Raw genomic sequence first — 23251 nt, 5'->3', positions numbered from 1 at the left:
AAAAGTGGTCTCAATGGGTGAGTTGCTGTCAAAAAGCCCTTTATGCATAAAGGTGACAACGCCAAGACACTGAAATATGGTCAAGAACATCCGAGTTGAGACGCTAATCAGTGGGGAAAGGTACTTTGGAGTGATGAGCCAAAGTTTTAAATATTTGGAACAGAGAAAGGAGGGTTTTATGTGAGAAGGAGGCTCGGTATATTAAAAGGAGAGTCAGTATGTTAAAAGGAGGGTCTGTATGTTAAAATTATAGGGATATGTGTTGACAGTCTATGATGAAACATGGTAATTGCTCTGTTTAGTTTTAGGGATGGAATTTCTGCTTCTCCTGAATGGATGGATTTTTGGAATGTTGGTGACAAGTGAAGGAACAATGAATGTTGACAACTACAAGGAGATTCACTCCATCTTGCAATAACATCAGGAACGAGGCTAATTGGAAACAAGTTTGTTTTCCAGCATGACAACGAACGCAAACACACTGCAAATGTCGTTAAAAACATATTTACAAACAAAAGCAGAGTCGGGACTTCAACAACTATTACAATGGCCCCATCAAACTCCTGACCTTGGCATTATCGAAGCTGTCTGGGATTATTTGGAAAGGAAGAAAAACAAAAAAACAAACAAAATCAAAAGAGGAATAATGGGAAACATTGCAGAATGCATGGAACAATCTCCTGATGAGATTTATAAAGAAATTGTTGGGAAGCATTCCAAAACGAATATCTGCATTTACAAAACAGATATCTACATTTCTGAAATAGATATCTACATTTACAATGCAGACATCTCCATCTGCACAATGGATATCTTCATTTCCACAACAGATATCTTCATTTCCAAAAATGGATATCTGCATTTACAAAACAGATATCTACATTTCCACAACAGATACCTCCATTTCCACAATAGATATTCTCATTTCCACAACAGATATCTACATCTCCACAATGGATATCTTCATTTCCACAAAAGATATCTATATTTCCAAAAATCGATATCTGCATTTACAAAACAGATATCTATATTTCGAAAAATGGGGATCTGCATAACCACAACAGATATCTACATTTCCACAATGGATATCTACGTTTCCAAAATGGATAATAACATTTCCACAATGGATATCGATATTTCCACAATGGATATCCAGATTTCCACAACAGATATCTACATTTCCACAATGGATATCTACATTTCCAAAATGGATATCTACATTTCCACAATGGATATCGATATTTCCACAATGGATATCCACATTTCCACAACGGATATCGACATTTCCACAACGGATATCGATATTTCCACAACAGATATCTACATCTCCACAATGGATATCTTCATTTCCACAACAAATATCTTCATTTCAACAAATGGACATCTACATTTCCACAAAAGATATCTATATTTCCAAAAATGGATATCTGCATTTACAAAACAGATATCTATATTTCCAAAAGTGTGGATCTGCATAACCACAACAGATATCTACATTTCCACAATGGATATCGATATTTCCACAATGGATCTCCACATTTCCACACTAGATATCTACATTTCCACAATGGATATCAACATTTACACAATGGATATCTACATTTCCATAACAGATATCTACATTTCCACAACTGATATCTATATTTCCACAATGGATATCCACATTTCCACAACAGATATGTTCATTTCCACAACGGATATATTCATGTCCACAACGGATTTGTTCATTTCCACAACGGAATTGTTCATTTCCACAACGGATATCTACATTTCCACAATGGATATCTACATTTCCACAATGGATATCGATATTTCCACAATGGATCTCCACATTTCCACACCAGATATCTACATTTCCACAATGGATATCAACATTTACACAATGGATATCTACATTTCCATAACAGATATCGACATTTCCACAACTGATATCTATATTTCCACAATGGATATCCACATTTCCACAACAGATATGTTCATTTCCACAACGGATATATTCATGTCCCCAATGGATTTGTTCATTTCCACAACAGAATTGTTCATTTCCACAACGGAATTGTTCATTTCCACAACAGATATCTACATTTCAACAATGGATATCTACATTTCCACAACGGATATCTACATTTCCACAATGGATATCTACATTTCCACAACTGATATCTATATTTCCACAATGGATATCCACATTTCCACAACAGATATGTTCATTTCCACAAAGGATATATTCATGTCCACAATGGATTTGTTCATTTCCACAACGGAATTGTTCATTTCCACAACGGAATTGTTCATTTCCACAACAGATATCTACATTTCAACAATGGATATCTACATTTCCACAACGGATATCTACTTTTCCACAATGGATATCTACATTTCCACAATGGATATCCATATTTCCACAACAGATATCTGCATTTCCACAACATATAGCTACATTTACACAACGGATATCTTCATTTCCACAACAGATATCTACATTTCCACAACGGATATGTTCATTTCCACAACGGATATCGATATTTCCACAACGGATATCTACATTTCCACAATGGATATCGACATTTCCACAATGGATATCTACATTTCCACAACAGATATCTACATTTCCACAACAGCTATTTACATTTCCACAACAGATATCTACATTTCCACAACAGATATGTTCATTTCCACAACAGATATCTGCATTTCCACAACACATAGCTACATTTACACAACGGATATCTTCATTTACACAACGGATATCTGCATTTCCACAATGGATATCTACATTTCCACAATGGATATCTACGTTTCCACAATGGATAACCACATTTCCACAACAGATATCTACATTTCCACAACAGATATGTTCATTTCCACAACAGATATCTGCATTTCCACAACACATAGCTACATTTACACAACGGATATCTTCATTTACACAACGGATATCTGCATTTCCACAATGGATATCTACATTTCCACAATGGATATCTACGTTTCCACAATGGATAACCACATTTCCACAACAGATATCAACATTTCCACAACAGATATCTACATTTCCACAACAGATATCAACATTTCCACAACAGATATCAACATTTCCACAACAGATATCCACATTTCCACAACAGATATCCACATTTCCACAACAGATATCCACATTTCCACAACAGATATCCACATTTCCACAACAGATATCCACATTTCCACAACAGATATCCACATTTCCACAACAGATATCCACATTTCCACAACAGATATCCACATTTCCACAACAGATATCCACATTTCCACAACAGATATCCACATTTCCACAACAGATATCTACTTTTCCACAACAGATATCTACATTTCCACAACAGATATCAACATTTCCACAACAGATATCTACATTTCCACAACAGCTATTTACATTTCCACAACAGATATCTACATTTCCACAACAGATATGTTCATTTCCACAACAGATATCTGCATTTCCACAACACATAGCTACATTTACACAACGGATATCTTCATTTACACAACGGATATCTGCATTTCCACAATGGATATCTACATTTCCACAATGGATATCTACGTTTCCACAATGGATAACCACATTTCCACAACAGATATCTACATTTCCACAACAGATATGTTCATTTCCACAACAGATATCTGCATTTCCACAACACATAGCTACATTTACACAACGGATATCTTCATTTACACAACGGATATCTGCATTTCCACAATGGATATCTACATTTCCACAATGGATATCTACGTTTCCACAATGGATAACCACATTTCCACAACAGATATCAACATTTCCACAACAGATATCTACATTTCCACAACAGATATCAACATTTCCACAACAGATATCAACATTTCCACAACAGATATCCACATTTCCACAACAGATATCCACATTTCCACAACAGATATCCACATTTCCACAACAGATATCCACATTTCCACAACAGATATCCACATTTCCACAACAGATATCCACATTTCCACAACAGATATCTACATTTCCACAACAGATATCTACATTTCCACAACAGATATCAACATTTCCACAACAGATATCCACATTTTCAAAACGGATATTTACGTTTCCACAATGGATAACCATACTTCCACGACAGATATCTACATTTCCACAACAGATATCCTCATTTCCACAACGGATATCTACGTTTCCACAATGGATAACCACATTTCCACAACAGATATCAACATTTCCACAACAGATATCCACATTTCCACAACAGATATCTACATTTCCACAACAGATATCTACATTTCCACAACAGATATCAACATTTCCACAACAGATATCAACATTTCCACAACAGATATCCACATTTTCAAAACGGATATTTACGTTTCCACAATGGATAACCATACTTCCACGACAGATATCTACATTTCCACAACAGATATCCTCATTTCCACAACGGATATCTACGTTTCCACAATGGATAACCACATTTCCACAACAGATATCAACATTTCCACAACAGATATCCACATTTCCACAACGGATATTTACGTTTCCACAATGGATAACCATACTTCCACAACAGATATCTTCATTTCCACAACAGATATCTACGTTTCCACAATGGATAACCACATTTCCACAACAGATATCAACATTTCCACAACAGATATCTACATTTCCACAACAGATATCTACATTTCCACAACAGATATCAACATTTCCACAACAGATATCAACATTTCCACAACAGATATCAACATTTCCACAACAGATATCCACATTTCCACAACAGATATCTACATTTCCACAACAGAAATCAACATTTCCACAACAGATATCAACATTTCCACAACAGATATCCACATTTTCAAAACGGATATTTACGTTTCCACAATGGATAACCATACTTCCACGACAGATATCTACATTTCCACAACAGATATCCTCATTTCCACAACGGATATCTACGTTTCCACAATGGATAACCACATTTCCACAACAGATATCAACATTTCCACAACAGATATCAACATTTCCACAACAGATATCTACATTTCCACAACAGATATCAACATTTCCACAACAGATATCAACATTTCCACAACAGATATCCACATTTCCACAACAGATATCCACATTTCCACAACAGATATCCACATTTCCACAACAGATATCTACATTTCCACAACAGAAATCAACATTTCCACAACAGATATCAACATTTCCACAACAGATATCCACATTTTCAAAACGGATATTTACGTTTCCACAATGGATAACCATACTTCCACGACAGATATCTACATTTCCACAACAGATATCCTCATTTCCACAACGGATATCTACGTTTCCACAATGGATAACCACATTTCCACAACAGATATCAACATTTCCACAACAGATATCTACATTTCCACAACAGATAAACATTTCCACAACAGATATCAACATTTCCACAACAGATATCCACATTTCCACAACAGATATCCACATTTCCACAACAGATATCCACATTTCCACAACAGATATCTACATTTCCACAACAGAAATCAACATTTCCACAACAGATATCGACATTTCCACAACAGAGATTTACATTTCCAAAACTGTTTTACATGAAAAGATTGATAATTCCAAATATTGAAATTCATTGCTTTAATATTGTAAAATACAATTCAGTTTCCTTTGTTTAATAAAACATGATCAGTCCAACACCTTTATATATTATATATTTATTAATAATATATGCCAATGTTTATATTTATTAATATTTATTAATATATTTATTAATATATGCCAATGTGACAATAAAAATATTTGTTTTGAAGGTCACCTCACTTTTGTGCAGTACCATACTGTATTTCCAGCGATAGTTCGTCTCGAAATACTTTCAATTATTTACATTAATTTCTATAATCGAGCAGTTTTGTGATGAATGGTAAAAGCAAAGCCTTGTTGCATTGCCCCTCATTGAAGTCAGTTTGATATTCCAAGGTTCCCCCTGTGAAAGTATGGCGACTTGCTGAGGAATGGTTCTTTCCTCAAGGCCCTGTCAAACCTTGACGATTTAACCTGCAATGGCAACGTATAAAAATGTATGTAAAACGTTGGCATATGCTGAAATTGACGTTTTTTTAAAGTTTTGGTCGTATTCATAACGTGTTGGTCGTATGCATAACTTTTTAGTAACGGGCACAGAACGTTTTGTTGTCTTATAGATAACTTATACCAACGAATACTTAGCCTGTTGTCGGCGTTCACAACCTATGCCCAACGATAGTTTAACTTAGGCATAGTGCGCTGCACGTATCGCCAACGATCACGTGGCGTAGCCTGTTAAAAACCTGCCGCACGCCGATTTAAATCATAACCGCCTGAAAATTGAAAGTCTCAACCACGCAGTCACACCTTGACGATTTAGCCAGCGTATGCCAACCTATGAAAAATTTGCCGAACCAAGCTGGCACACGTTGAATACATTATAGGTAAGTTGTGTATACGTTAAGAGCACGCTGAAAAACGATGAAGTATGCTGTCATATTTCGTGGTACGTTTAGTACGTCGTGAAATTTTAAACATGCTGAAAATTTTACGACATACTCGCCGTATGGCTCACACGTTCCACTACGCTGGGAATAATTGTAGGCACGATATGCGATCGTTGACACACGTCGACACAATTTCCTTGTAAGTTCCTCATAAGTCGAAACATGTCAAGGTAATGTTTAGGATACCCAAAACTTATTTTCTCCGTCAAGGCACATTTTCTTTTTTCCTCCTTGGCTCCGTGAAGGCAGGTGACGAAATATCTGAAGTTGTTTTTTTTGTTTGTTTGTTTTTTTTAGTCTCTCACGAATTTTAAAATATATTCAGACATTTGCTTTTAAGTTTCAACGTCGACGTGACAATATCCTCAAACAGAAAATATTCACAGAGGAGGAACTAAGAATAAGACGTGAGCAAACTGAAGAGGCAATCGGACGTGACGTAATGGCACGTGACGAAATATAGGAAGTTATTGTGTTTTTTTTTGTTTTTTTAAACACTGCCAATACGCCATCATATGGTAGATGTAAGTTAGAAACACTTTCAGTAAGTTCTGTGGTCGTCCGGAAGACGTCAATCAAATACGTCTACATCCGTCAATATGCGTTGGAGGTACGGAACACATAGGTTCAAAGCACGTTACTCATATGTTAGAAATAAGTTTTGTGTACGCTAAACATTACCTCGACGTGTTTCGACTTATGAGTAACTTACAAGTAACGTGCCTTGACGTGTGTCAACGATCGCATAACGTGCCTCGACGTGTCAACGATCGTGTAACGTGCCTACAACACGTTACTCATAGGTTATAAATAAGTTTCAGGTACGCTAATCATTACCTTGACGCGTTTCGACTTATGAGTAACTTACAAGTAACGTGTGTCGACGTGTGTCAACGATCGCATAACGTGCTTCCAACTTATGGCCAGCGTAGCGGAACGTGTGAGTCATGCGCTGGCATACGTCGTAAAATTTCAAGCATGCTAAAATTTGAGGCAACTACGACGTATAGCAGTGTTTTTCAGCATGCTCTTAACGTATACAAAACTTACCCATAACGTATTTGACGTGTGCCAGCGTTTTAGACAAATTTTTCATAAGTCGGCATACGCTGGCTAAATCGTCAAGGTGTGACAGCGCCTTCAAGAAAGTGGTGAACCAAGCAATTAACCCATGCGAATTGATGGAAATAAATATCTACTTTACATGTGGTAAACCATTTACCATAGATGCATGGAGAACCATTTACCATAGATGCACGGAGAACCATTTACCATCGATGCTCAACCATTTACCATAAATGCTCAACCATTTACCATAGATGATCAACCATTTACCATAGATGCCCCCACATTAATATTATTATCAATATGCCATTATCATTGGATGGAATTGACCGTTTAATTTGTGGTTCTAATAATTTTGACCAAAAATTTAACTTGGATGACAGGTGCTGGAGTCAGGATTGGAGGAAGATAGCTCAAAAACCTAAGGTATACCGATGATGCCACTCTGTTGGCAGAAAGTAAAGAGGACTTGATGAAACTATTGCAAACACTGAAGAAGGAAAGTGAAAAAGCTGGTTTTTATTTAAACCTCAAAAATATTAAAATCTTGTCAACTGAGAAGATCGACGTGTTCAGAAGGGGTGTGTTCCATTACCGATCAGCTTGTAGAGCACTCGCCAAGTGGCGAGCTTGATTTTAAGCACTTCAGCAACCATTTCAATTCAACAGTTGATAAGGAACGGCTGGCTTGGCAAGCAATAGCAAGCTGATTGCTGATGGAACACACCCCAAATGGATAGGGTAAAGGCTGCAACCAAGCAGCCAGAGCTTCTGAAAGCAGTGCAGGAGAGGAATATTTGGAGACATCTGATCATGAGTGTCACCAGAAACCGGCCACGACTTAGTGGAACTGGATAACTGGTTATAATAGGATGGATAGGTGTGTGGACCAGTGACTGTTCGCCGATACGCAGCCCACGACTAAGTACATCAGATTTTCTCCAAATTTCCCTCTGGCGGGTATGAAGCAATGCTATAGAACCTAAGGAATATGTTTACACATTGACTAAAGGTCACAATTGGGCTAAAATGGTGTCGATGGTAATATCTCACATGAAACCTTGGCCAGGAGAGGCCAAAATATATGTTATGAACAATCAATATACAGTCCACATATAATGTGATGGCTAAAAAAAAAGACAAAAATCAGACAAGCAATGGGATTCATCATTCATGCGTAAAGACTCATGCAAGCAACTTTGTTAAGTAAAGATGGTTGCCACTTACCAGAGCAGAGGCTTAACAAATCGAGACGGCTGTCAACCGTTCATCTGAGGGGGACGCGATGAGTGTAGAATGCCTCAAACACATTGCATTTGCTCCAAACCTCTTCCAGTTAAATAACGATTTTTAAAAATGTAACTATGTTGGACAAAAATGACTGGATCGTTTGTGGCTATAATGTTTAAGTGTGGAAGGTGTGCCCTATGAAACACCATGATAACCTATTATACACCTCGACACAGACTTCACCTAAAGCACAAATCCCCCTTGGAGAGAGGGGCAAGTTAAATCGCGACAAACTTCGGCATGTGCCTCTTCATCCTGTCAAGTTTGGTTGCGATTGGATAAGTAACAATCAAATGTATTGCCGTGAAAAAATGCATGACAGAGAGACAGACACCAAATTGCATGTTTTCGTAAGATATTCCTGCGGATGGTTTTCAAAATCAGTGAGGTTCTTCTTTATTATTCCTGTTACTCCAATTGTCACTGTTGGTGAAATTGACACTCTTCATCTTCCAAGATCTCTTGATCTCATTTTTGAGGTCGTGGTATTTGGTGATTTTCTTGATTTCTGCATTATTTAAGCCAAAATCGCTGGGTACCGGTATCTCAATCAGCAATGTTGTCGCTTCCTTTTTGTTCCTGAGAACGATGTCCGATCACAAGGCTTTGTTTTCTATGTTCACACTCGATGGGATCATCAGGTCGTACGTGAGCATGGCAGACTCATTTTCAGTGATTTCCCTTGGTTCACGTTTCATGAGTTTTCCTGAACTGGGATGGTGAAATTTTTGAGGATAGGCCAATTAATCACTTTGTATACCTTGTTGTGCCTTTGTGTGTAAAGTTGTTCTGATAGTTTTTGCAACCCAAAAGCAGGTGACTAGTACTTTCTTTTTCTGTCTTGCAGAACCTATACTTGTCCATCTCGCTCAGTCCCACCATCTTTTTAAATCCATTGGTGTCGTGTCCTTGGTCTTGGACATTTATGATTATTATTTGTTCTCTATCCAGGTTGAGGACCTCTTCTTAGCCATTCCAAAGAACCTTCTTTGTCGATCCCAATTCGGTCCAATTCTTTTTTGTACTTTCCTGCTCTTTTGTCATTCTCCCAGTTGTTGGTGCATATTTGTTGATATTTATTTTGTTTGTTTTTTACAATTGTTGTGGCTGTATTTGTTGCCATTTCGTTTTCCTGTGTGGTATCTTCCATTCACATCTGTTTTTGGAAATTCCTTGCAAGGTGAGTTAGGGATACTTTTTCAAGTTTGTTGTGTTCATGTTTGTTAACAAATTGAATCCAATAGTCTGTTGAGCATTTCACAAACTCAGCTCATCCTGCATTCGTCGCTCTGTGCACCTGGTTGAGTTCCATCAGACCGCTCCCTCCCTATCATCTCGGCAGGTACATTCTCGGGATGCACTGATTTTTGTTGAACATTTGGTGGATGGTAAGGAGTTTTCTTGTTTTGATGTCTAACTTATTACCCTGTGCTCGTGACGCAAAAAGTAAGGATCAGGTAAAGCAATTGGTAGCGTACATACGTATGTCGTACGCACATCATACATGAGCGCATTTTGTTAAGAGCATACACCAACAACCTTTCAGCAGAGGAAATTGAAACTTTACCACGTAACATGACCATGTGATATAGCGATCACTCTTTTGAAGTCAACATCAGCCAAAAGGTCAACATCGGCCAAAAGGTCAACAGGCCAAAATTTCTAAAATATATATAAAATATATCAAAAAGTTGTGGATGAGTTGTGACAAAACAAGGTGGATTTGAGTTGGTTCGGTGACAAGAACAAGCCAATTACATTTTGGTTTAGGTTCAAATCCAGATCTGGCTATCTGTCTATCTGGCTACCCCACTATCAGTGGGTTCTCCACTGGATCACATCTACTATAATAGCTCTATGACTGGCACTTTTGCGGATATACAGTAATCGATACGTACTACTCAGAGCATGTTGCAACCTGTGTTCCCCTACTAGTCCAGGAGCTAGGTGACTTTCATTCAACATGGAAGGTGCAGATGTTTAAGGGTGCCAGTGGTGTAGAGTAGGGTTGGCAGATCCCAGAAACCCAATTCTTAAGTTGCGCCAGTGGTGGGTGTGGTAGGTGGCTCTACCCAAATCCAAGATGGCTGTTTTGATATAGGCTAAAACCAATATTGTCATACATCAAGTAATACTAGGCCGATTCCAATGATCTTGGAATGCATTCTGATAGTTTTGGGTATGCCCAATCCAATGGAGAGGGTGTCATTATCATCCAAGGTCAATGTCATGAGATAAAGGTCAACATCATAGGTTTTTGGCCAATTTTATGCCTGTTTGATCTTGACCCCTTGATTCAAGGTCAAATCTGATGACATGAATGATTCCCCATACATGATTTCCAATTAGTGCCTAAAGTGCAAATACCAATCCAGTGTCATTTAACAGGGATAAGTACATTGAATGAAAAAATATAACTAAAGGTCCACGCTCACTGGCCTGATCGACCCCCAACCTGCCCCTGACCGGCCCACCCGAACTGCCCCCCCCCCCGAGCATCTGGTCGGGGACAGTCGACTATGCTTGGATGCGGTCATCGAGTTTTCAACATGAACAAAATTGTGGGGTTGGTTGGGTAGGTCGGGTGTCATTAAACCCTCTCCTCTGGGCCTCTCCTCATTTTTCTTCTCCCCCTCTCCTCATGCCCTCTCCTCCCCTCTCTCTTGGAGGAGAGGAGGAAAGGGAGAGGAGAGGGAGGAGGAAATAGAGGAGGAGAGGCCGGGATGAGGAGAGGCCAGGATGAGGAGAGGGGATGCAGAGAGGGGAGGAGGGGAGGGGAGGAAAGGGGGTGGAGAGCAAGGAGGAAAGAGGGAGGAGAGCCTGGGAGGAGGAGAGGGGAAGAGGAAGGAGAGGGAAGAAGACTGGCCTCCGACCTGCCAGACCCGCCCCCGACCTCCCTCGACCTGCCAGATGTGGCAGTCAGTCCAGTTGGCCCAGTCGGCTCAGGTCGGGCAGGTCGGGCAGGTCGGTGGGGCAGTTTGAGTGGGCCGGTCGGGGGCTGGTCGGGGCAGATATGGCCATTGGGTGAGGGCCTTAAGAATAGGATTTGTGGTGGAAAGCTTACTTAAGAACAAGGTTAATTAGATTTATAGGTATGGCAGATTTTACATATAAAGTTCATTTGTAACCATTACATTCAGTCATTATCACAAAGTGTAGATCTAGTGACTTGGCATTTTATATAATTTTGTACTCATCAAAAATGTGTTCTGATTGGAAAATGTGTCTTAAAAAAGAAGAAGAAAAAATTAATTTTCAAATAAATTTATTTTGACCACCTGCATGAATTTTTCTGTAAAATAAACAAATTGCTAATTGTTATGGTTTGCATGACAATGCCCCCACTACAATATGTTTCTATATATTACCTAACCTATTTACCACCACCATGCATATATACATATCGAACTAATCTACCACTTTCTATAAATTTAGGGATCTATTTTATCTATCACCACCATGGACATGCATAATTGACGAATTAAAATAAAACCCACATTGAGAAAATTCTGTTTTTATACTGACAGGGTTGGTTTAAGTTCAATGAATGGTATTGTGTTGTTATCAGAGTTAGTCTTCATCTGAGGATAGACCGTCTTCATCTGATGAAGACACATTGAGGTCATCATCAGAGCTTTCTTGATGCGAGTGATCCTCTTCCTCAGGGACCAGTGACTGGAAGCTGTTGACCATCAAACCAAATGATTTGATACTGCTCTTCATGCAACTCCCAGCCATCATTTGAAGATGGATGCTGATTTTATTCTGATAAATCAGCATTGTCCCACATCTTTGCTACAAATGATGACCGTTTTATGTGTTGGGAAATTTCTGATTCGCAGGGAGGAATCATGCTACCATCAATTCCCTTCAGCTTTGCTAGTGCATTCAGACATCTAGCTTTTGGTCCATATGCCTTTTCAAAGACATTATAGCAATGGTAATTCAGTGACATGACTTTTCCCTTTGCCCCATACATCTTAGCTGTATATGTCTTCAGGATTTCTATGTCTGGGTCAGTCAGCGAACCTTGAGCCATTTGTGAAAATGCTAATGCTTATGGCTGTTTGACCTTGACCCCTTGATTCAAGGTCAAATCTGATGGCATGAAATGATTCCCCATACATGATTTCCTATTAGTGCATAATACATGCCTAAGTCCTCAGACCAATATTTAAAACATTACAAGGACTATTTAAAAAAGGGGGGGGAGGGGACCCATTCCCAGAAATGGAGGAATTCCCCCTTTAGTCCAAAAATAGTCAAATTTCCGATCTATTTTGCACTAGATTTCTTATTTCCTCATAAAACATTCCATTTTGTTAGTTATACATGTTCTTGGTACTGTTATGCATTATATTTATACATTATTTCATGTTGTAAGTCTTTAAAATGTTCAAAATCTTACCTTATTTGTTGTTGCCAAGTTGCTGGAACTCTGCATGACACTTGAATTTGTCAGAAATTTGTCACATGACATAAGGGGGGTGATCCCAAATCGATTTATAGCTTACTTTAATATGCCTATAACTATTTAAATACTTGTCTGAGAGCTTAAGTATGTATTGGGCACTAATAGTAAATCATGTATGGGGAATCATTTCATGTCATCAGATTTGACCTTGAATCAAAGGGTCAAGGTCAAACAGGCATAAAATTGACCAAAAACTGTGATATTGACCTTTATCTCATGACATTGACCTTGGATGATAATGACACCCTCTCCATTAGATTGGGCATACCCAAAACTATCAGAATGCATACCAAGATCATTGGAATCGGCCTAGTATTACTTGATGTATGACAATATTGGTTTTAGCCTATATCGAAACAGCCATCTTGGATTTGGGTGGCACCACCTACCACACCTACCACTGGCACAACTTAGAATTGGGTTTCTGGGATCTGCCAACCCTACTCTACACCACTGGCACCCTGAAACATCTTCACCTTCCATGTTGAATAAAAGTCACCAAGCTCCTGCTCTATACCTGTATAGTCTGCATCACAGTCAAGACAATCCACTGAAGGAGAAGTTTCTTGTCACAGCTGAAATAAAGTTTGATAAAAATGACCATCATGCGACTGGTCTGCCAGCCATATTGGATCTAAGGGAAAATGTTTGAAAATCTTCAGAGGAGAAACCACTTAACTGATCAATGCAAACTTTAACTAATTGATCAACTACCAATGGGAAATATGGTTTGATAAAGATAACATCATCGGTCACATGGTCTGGCAGATATATTGGATCAAAGAAAAAAAATAACCTCTAAAACCAAAATAGTAGGCTTGCACCAAGTCCTTCTCAAGACTGCACAGGGTATGTATTCTATGAATACCATCCAGTGGATTTCTGATTGGGGCCAGTTTATTATTCCACAGCTGTATTGGAACACTGATACCGCGAGTTGGTTTACTGCTTTCATTTTATTTCTTGGGGAGAGGCATGTTTTTAGGGTCAGCTTCGTTCTACGTAGGTATTCCTTGGCGAATGTTTTTGCGTATTTGTTATTTGTTTGGTGGTCCTCTTCTACTCCGAGGTATTTGTATGATGCTTTGTTTTCTAACTGCTATATTGTTATTTCAAGGGCAATTTTTATGTTGTCTGGTTTGGGGGGGGGGGGTTGGTTTACCTTGTACAAATGTGCATTTGGTGCACTGATTTAATCTAAATTCCATTTGAATGTTCTCAGAGAACCGTTTTACTTGTGTTAGCTGTTCTGTCAATTTTTCATCATTCGGTGCGAAGATCATCCATGTATAGTAGGTGTGTCACCTCTCCTGATTCTTTGGATGTTCTTCTATTGGTTGTTTTGGTGTATCCGCATCCTTGTTTGTTGATGTGGTTACTCAGTGGGTCTCGAGCCAGACAAAACAAGAGTGGCAGGGGGGGGGTGGTGGGAGGGAAAGATGGTCTCCCTGGAAGATCCCACGCCGTATCTTCACATCTGGTATTTTGACATTTCCTTCTGAGTGTTGTAATATCAATATGGAATTCCAGAGCTCCATTGCTTTCTCAATCAGTTTGATTACTTGGGGATTGATTTTGTATATTTGCATGCATTTTATCATCCACGAATGTAGGACACTGTTGAAAGCTTTCTTGTGGTCTATCCAGGTGGTGGACAAGGTGGTTCTTTTCAATAGAAGTGTGTGTGTGTGTGTGTGTGTGTGTGTGTGTGTGTGTGTGTGTGTGTGTGTGTGTGTGTGTGTGTGTGTGTGTGTGTGTGTGTGTGTGTGTGTGTGTGTGTGTGTGTGTGTGTGTGTGTCCATTATATTCTAAAGGGTTACTGCTGTCGTAGAGTAATATCAATGGTATCTTTGGAAAGCGAACTCGTAATAGACATCCACAACCATCCTTGACCATGTTGTGGGACGTCGGCCGAGGCCCTCGCTCTTTCTTTCTGCTGCCCTTGCATTTTCACCATTGTTACAGCGCGGCGACATCGCGCTGTTATATAATTGGCTACTCTGTCCTGTGTCTTCTGTCACACATATTGTTGGGTGTATTGTGGGCGGAGATTGCCCGGTGTATTGTGGGTGGAGATTGCCGGGTGTATTGTGGGCGGAGATTGCCGGGTGTATTGTGGGCGGAGATTGCCCGGTGTATTGTGGGCGGAGATTGCCGGGTGTATTGTGGGCGGAGATTGCCGGTTGTATTGTGGGCGGAGATTGCCGGGTGTATTGTGGGCGGAGATTGCCGGGTGTATTGTGGGCGGAGATTGCCGGGTGTATTGTGGGCGGAGATTGCCGGGTGTATTGTGGGCGGAGATTGCCGGGTGTATTGTGGGCGGAGATTGCCGGGTGTATTGTGGGCGGAGATTGCCCGGTGTATTGTGGGCGGAGATTGCCCGGTGTATTGTGGGCGGAGATTGCCGGGTGTATTGTGGGCGAAGATTGCCGGGTGTATTGTGGGCGGAGATTGCCGGGTGTATTGTGGGCGGAGATTGCCGGGTGTATTGTGGGCGGAGATTGCCCGATGTATTGTGGGCGGAGATTGCCGGGTGTATTGTGGGTGGAGATTGCCCGGTGTATTGTGGGCGGAGATTGCCCGGTGTATTGTGGGTGGAGATTGCCGGGTGTATTGTGGGCGAAGATTGCCCGGTGTATTGTGGGCGGAGATTGCCCGGTGTATTGTGGGCGGAGATTGCCCGGTGTATTGTGGGCGGAGATTGCCCGGTGTATTGTGGGCGGAGATTGCCCGGTGTATTGTGGGCGGAGATTGCCGGGTGTATTGTGGGCGGAGATTGCCGGGTGTATTGTGGGCGGAGATTGCCGGGTGTATTGTGGGCGGAGATTGCCGGGTGTATTGTGGGCGGGGTTGATGCGGATGAGTGACGTTTTGTGTGCTGAATCGATTTCTGTGTGATGCCGGAAGTTGATTTTCTGAGCAGGAAGTGATAATTTTCCTGTTCCGTTAGTTGTTGACGTGCAGCGTTGTAACTCTCCTTACAGCATGGCGACATCGCGCTGTTATATAATTGGCTATTCTGTCCACTGTCTTCTGTCATAATTATGGCCGCATACGTCCCTTTGATCTGAGGGCTATAAATATAAATTTGTCCAACGTCACAACTCTTCCCATCAAGCTTGCTAATTCACCGTGTCAACATTTAAATTTTATAACTGCAAAATTGTTTCATCATTCTTAAAGGGGCTGTCACACCTTGACGTTTTAGCCAGCGTATGGCAACGTATCAAAATTATGTAAAACGCTGGCATAAGCTGAACTATTGATGTTTTTAAAAAGTTTTTGGCGTATTCATAACGAGTTTGACGTATGTATAACGTATTAGTAACATACACAGAACGTTTCGATAACTTATAGATAACTCATACCAACGAATGCTTAATGTGTTGTCGGCGTTCACAACGTATGCCCAACGATAGTCTAACATATGCGTAGCGCGTGGCAGCATATCGCCGATGATCACGTGGTATAGCCTATAAAAAGGCTGCCGCTCGGCGATTCAAATCAGAACCGCACTCGACATCGAAGTGTCAAGCCGCTGTCACACCTTGACGTTTTAGCAAGCGTATGCCGACGTATGAAAAATTTGCCGAATACGCTAGCACACATCGAATACGTTATGGGTAAGTTTTGTATACGTTAAGAGCACGCTGAAGCAAGCTGGCATACGTCGTAGTACGCCAAGCACCTCAACAAATTTTAAGCATGCTCAAAATTTTTCGACGTATGCCAGCATATGATTCACACGTTCCGCATACGCTGGCCATAGGTTGTAGGTACGTTATGCGATCGTTGATACACGTCGACACACGTTACTTGTAAGTTACTCATAAGTCGAAACACATCGAGGTAATGTTTAGCGTACCCGAAACTTATTTCTAACCTATGAGTAACATGCTTTGAACCTATGTGTAACGTATCTCCAACGCACATTGACGTATGTAGACGTATTTGATTGACATCTTCCGGACGACCACAGAACTTACTGAACGTGTTTCTAACTTACAGCTACCATATAATGGCATATTGGCAGCATTTAGGGGAATTGGTATATAAAAATGGGCTTCACAGGAGGAACCCGTCAGTGTTTCAGACTCCATGGTGAGTGCATGTCCAAGTCAGTAGTATCAGTAGTAGTAGTATCAGTAGTAGTAGTAGTAGTAGTAGGTCCATGTCAGTCATAGTAGGTGAGTGTGATGGGGAGGGTGTGGGTGATTATGGATCCTCCTTGCGTCCGCGTCCACGGCCACAGCCAGGAGACTTCTTTGCAGCATTCTTGGGCTTTTTTTTAATGTTTTTCTACGCTGAACTATTGATTTTTTTTTAAGCTTTTGGCGTATTCATAACGAGTTGGACAAATGCATAACGTATTAGTAACATACACAGAACGTTTCGATAACTTATAGATAACTTACACCAACGAATGCTTAGCGTGTTGTCAGCGTTCACAACGTATGCCCAACGATAGTCTAACGTATGCATAGCGTGCGGCAGTGTATCGTCGACGATCACGTGGCGTAGGCTATTCATAGGCTGCCGCTCAACGATTTAAATCATAACCGCACTAGAAATCGAAGTGTCAACATCACAGTCATGCTGAAGAAAAAACAAAAAACAAAAAAAAAACATGGAGTCTGGAACACTGACGGGTTCCTCCTGTGAAGCCCATTTTTATATACCAATTCCCCAAAACACTGCCAATATGCCATTATACTGGAGCTGTAAGTTAGAAACACGTTCAGTAAGTTCTGTGGTCATCCAGAAGATGTCAAATACGTTTACATACATCAATATGCATTGGAGATACGTTACACATAGGTTCAAAGCACGTTACTCATAGGTTAGAAATAAGTTTCCGGTACGCTAAACATTACCTCGACGTGTTTCGACTTATGAGTAACTTACAAGTAACGTGTGTCGACGTGTGTCAACAATCGCGTAATATGCCTACAACTTATGGCCAGTGTATGTGGAACGTGTGAGTCATACGCTGGCATACGTCGAAAAATTTTGAGCATGTTAAAATTTGTCGACGAGCTCGGCGTACTACGACGTATGCCAGCGTGCTTCAGCGTGCTCTTAACGTATACCAAACTTACCCTTAACGTATTCGACGTGTGCCAGCGTTTTAGACAAATTTTTCATACGTCGGCATACGCTGGCTCAATCGTCAAGGTGTGACAGCCCCTTAACCCAGACTTTTACTGCCCCCAGCCACGCGATATCGAAGTATTCGCTTCTTGTTTTCTTTTAAATTTGTTTTCTTCGCAACCGCTTGAACAAGTGACCCAAAATTTTCAACATTGAAGTGCCTATCCATGGAGAAGTTTTTTAAACAGTTACATTATGATTGGATGGAAAATGTGGCCAGTGTTCAAAAAAGTCTGTTTTCTGTATGCATGGGTTGCAGCGTGTTTCACGTATCAGGAATATACGGTCTCGGCAGAATCACCGATTTACTTGAAATAAAGATTTGAAAGGAGTAAAACGCTGTGCCTATTGAACCACAAAAAACGCCTTTTTGCAGGCCTTGTAGCTTCAGATGGCAATTCCAATGATACCATTTTTATTATTCTATGACAGCAGCAATCCTTTTGAAAAAAGTGTGACAGACATGGAAGGAGCACACAAAATCATGTATGGTAATACACCTCAAAGCAATAGAAAAATATATAAAAGTAGGGGGTAGAAGCACACAAACAACAATAAACGTTTTTCCGCAATTACGCAAAGATCGGAATTTATAGTTTTCTGTGACATCACTATATCTGGGCATTGTTCGGTAAACCACCATTTGGAGGAGATGCGAAATGAACAAAAGAACGTAAAAAAAGTGATCATTGATGTGTTGTTTTTAAATGTGCGGTGATGACTTCGGAAGCCGTTTCAAACTATTTTGCATTTGACCAATTGTCTTGCCTTTGACCATTCTCTTTCATAATGGCAGACAGCCCATGTACCGTATGTGGAGTGATGCCACAATGAAACTCTCAATTCCTGGCAGAAAAGCCATGGGTTTTATATGCCAGGAATACAAAAACAGCATATTTCCAAAAATAAGCTACTTCATAGCTCACATATTTGCAGATAGTTTAAAATAATCATGGAATGATTACATACAAAGGCTTTTATTATTAACACTCTTCAACTGCACAAAATTAATCTCTTCTGGCATTGTGGGAGTGAGGGGGGATCGGTGGGGATTGGTCTGTATTATCTTTAATATAGAGTAGGTGGCGCTATTGGACAAAACATTTCCACACTCGAAGGTCATGGTTGGGCATTTCCAAACAATATTGTGTTTTTTTTTATTTATTGCGTAAATGGATCATTAATTTGTTAAAAAAATATAAAATAGAATTAAACAATGGGCGACACTGGCGTAATGCCAGTCACTGAGGCAATTGCAGCAACACTTAGCCACTTATCATTGGCATTGTTTCTTCGGTGGCACAGTTTGGTTATTGATGTTTTTGGCAAATTTTCAGATAGCGGTCATATTGTTATCAAAACCTTCAAACAGCACGTTGTGAAACAGTACCTCATTCAGAAACACGGACCGCTCGTATATCGTGAGACCACATTGGCCTGTGAAAGCTTGCCAAGCATTTGATAGACTTTGATAGAAGGAAGGGAGTGAAGAGAAATCAACCTTGGTCATATCCATTAAGAAAAGCTCCTTAGCATGACCAAAATTCTCAAGTTGGCCCAAAGTAAGGTTTGCAAGGTTCCTCCAAGTTAAAAGTGGTTCATGTAAAAAGGACCGTATCGTACGAAGATTCCTCTAACGATCTCAAAGTTAAGTTTCCGGTCGTTATCTGTCCCGTTTTAACTGTTTATTCTCTCGCTTACATGTTCCTGTGTGTTCCTAGTTCGGTTTTGTTTCAAACATCGCGCTATTTTTGTGAGATTTTGTCGACTTTGTCTTACCGGACGCTTGAGGCCTACCCTTGAGGCTTGAGGCCTACCGGTTACCCTCGGTGTACGATCGTGTTTTGTTTTTTCTCCCCATTACCTTCAATTTCTATCTTCCCCACTTTCCGAATGTCCCCCCAACTGATCCCTCCCAACTAATCACTTTATTTCTTTTCTTAAATCAAAAACAAACAAACAAACAAAAAAAAACAAAAAAACGTTACCTTTCTCCTTCCTCACTCTCGACTGTCCATTCTTCTTCTTCTTCCGATACCGCTTCCTCTTCTTCTTCTTCTTCTTCTTCTTCTTCTTCTTCTTCTTCGACCCCTCTTCTTCTTCCTCGATTTTTTTCGACAACACTTCCATGACCGAATCTGTTGAAAACTCTCTCAAACAACACGTGGAACATGTCTTTCAATCCAGACAAATCTCACACTCTCACGATGTCTCTTCGAAAGGACCGTTTACAAAACCCCCCCATCCACTTTCTCAACAATCCTCTGGAAGAAGTCTTTTCTTTCAAGCTTCTGGGTCTCACTATCTGCCATGACCTTTCCTGGGAAAGTCACATTTCCAACCTTGCCTCAAAAGCCAGTCGCCGACTGGGAATCCTCCGTCGTGCAAAGTCCTTCCTCGGCCCTCTTGAGCTCCTGACCACTTACAAAGCTTTTGTCCGTAGCCTGATGGAGTACTGCTCTCCCCTCTGGGCTGGTGCTCCTGCCTCCCACCTTTCTCGACTTCACGCTGTCGAAACCAGGGCTTTTAAGATCATTGGCATCTCCCGCAATGAAGCTGAGTCTTTGGGCCTCTCACTCAATCACCGCAGGTTGGTCGGTGGTCTTTCTGTCTTCTACCGACTCCTCTCCAGCCTTGCCCCCTGCTCTCTCTGCGATTTGTCCCCACCACATTTCCACAGGGCGCTCAAGGTCCGCCAACAACCCCCTTCTGGTAAAACTACCAAAATCACGAATCACTGCTCATCTTCACTCTTTCATTCCTCTTTTTTCCCGCCTTTGGAATAAACTTCCTCACTCTATTCTTTCCCATTCTTCCCTCCAGGCTTTCAAAACAGCTGTTCACCACCACCTCTTATCTTCCCCCATCCAAATCCTCGATCTTTTCTACCCCGATAATCCACCCAAGCCCACTTCCTTCAATTCTCCTGCTTTCCTTCCTGAAAGTCCCTTTAATGTCCATCTTCCCCTCGCCATGTTCCCCGTCCCATCCCCATCCCTCTCCCTTCCACATTTCACCTGTGTCTGTTCCCCAATGTTTTGTCCCTTCCACTCCCGCCCCTCTTGTCTCATGCCTCATTGCTGTGAGTTGTGTGTTAGCTCTCATACGAGCCTCGACCAAGGTATACAAAAAAAAAAAAAAAAAAAAAAAAAACATTAATAATAATAACAAAAACGATCTTATAATGCTTCATCTTCCTCTTTCCCACATGTGGAACTCTTTACTGTATCATAATGCACTACTCTTCCACTATTTAAACAGACTGCTCTCAATTCGACCTTTCCTTCACACCTTGTCAAAAAAATCCAACTGTTACAGCGTTTCTTCTCTCCATTCTCTGGATTCACCTTTATTGCATCCATCAAGAATCGTGTTAAATCGCATCTCTGACCTAAAAATTAAAAAAACCAGTTTGCTATGAATGTTCGCTTTCCATCAACCATTCTTTTTTCCAACTTCATTGCCAACTCACCCCCCTCACCCCTCACCCCTCACTCTCAAAGCAACCATCCCACTCTTCTCCCTCCAAGCCTCCCTCTCACCTCTCTCAAAAACTCCCCCCTCACCTTTCTCCCACCATTCATCCCCCTCACTCTTCCTTCTCAAAGTTGTCCCCCCCCCTCTCATCCACAAAGCTGCCTCCTTCCACTGCCCTCTTACCTCCATCTCTTCACTCCACCTCCTCAAATCCTCAACTGCCTTATTCCACCTCTCTTGTCCCCTCTCTCCCCCAGTACCACAGAGCCTATTCTCCTCCTCATCTGACCGCCTCCCCTAGCTATTCTGCAATCCCCCACACTCTTTCAACAACCCTCCTTACCTACCCACCCATCCCTTGTCCTACCCTCCCCCTCCCCCCCACCCCCTGCACCCAAAGCCTCCTCCCCTACCTCTTCATTAAAAGTGTGGACCTCATATATCTGGGGCCTTCGCTCAAACCTTTCAGATCTTTCCATACAGGTTGCCACTGACAAACCAGACATAATCTAACTAACAGAAACTTTCCTCCCCTAAGACGTGTCTGACTCCCAAGTATCTCTCCCGGGTAACTCGCTCCTCCGGTTTGACAGACCTGAGCCTCGTCCTGGTGGAGGAGTTGCTCTCTTCATCAAAGACTCTATTCCTCACTCTCCATGCACTGCCCTCACTCCCCGACACCCCCAGGAATACCACTGGCTACGGCTTCCCCTCCACTCCCACCTCATGTTTATATGTGTACTGTACCGTCCACCAAACAGTGATGACTCCATCTACACCTCACTGTCCGAAAACATGGACCAACTTCTATCTTCTCATCCAAACTCTCTCTTCCTCATATGTGGTGACTTAAATAGTCATCATGCCAGTTGGCAAGGTGTGGGTAACTCTCACCTGTCATGGCAACTCAGCAAAAGCTTTCTGCACCACATTGGGATTGACTCAATTGGTCAACTTGCCGACCCGGATCTCAACCAATGGTACTCAATCTCTTCTGGATCTGATTTTGACAAATTTCCCTGACAATATCTGCTGCTCTTCCTTTGCTCCAATCAGTTCTTCTGACCACGTCGTTGTCAAAGTGGACATCTCTCTGGTGTTTATCAGAGAACCACCTCACCGCCGTCGAGTCTGGCATTTCACTCAAGCCGACTGGCAGGGTCTCCAAGCAGCCCTCAAACTTATAGACTGGTCTCCTATCGATACTTTCTCCAACATCAACTCATCCTGGGAATTCTTTCAAAGAAACTTGCT

The 23251-nt window shown here is 41.0% G+C and overlaps 1 long non-coding RNA gene across 2 annotated transcripts in view; it reads right to left on the bottom strand.

Moving 5' to 3' along the window:
• LOC147029318 (uncharacterized) overlaps window positions 1–20570 on the bottom strand; it is a 152205-nt gene extending 131635 nt beyond the window's left edge. For both annotated transcript variants that reach the window (XR_015055860.1, XR_015055861.1), the window contains exon 1: window positions 20509–20570. This is a non-coding gene — a long non-coding RNA (uncharacterized LOC147029318). The remainder of the gene's footprint in view (window positions 1–20508) is intronic.
• Between the last annotated feature and the right edge of the window lie 2681 nt (window positions 20571–23251).

The sequence above is a fragment of the Eptatretus burgeri genome, chromosome 3 (genome assembly GCF_056783735.1).
Source record: "Eptatretus burgeri isolate ZD-2024b chromosome 3, Ebu_testis_v1, whole genome shotgun sequence".
Lineage (NCBI taxonomy): Eukaryota > Metazoa > Chordata > Myxini > Myxiniformes > Myxinidae > Eptatretus > Eptatretus burgeri.
This window is presented reverse-complemented; position numbering and strand designations above follow the sequence as displayed.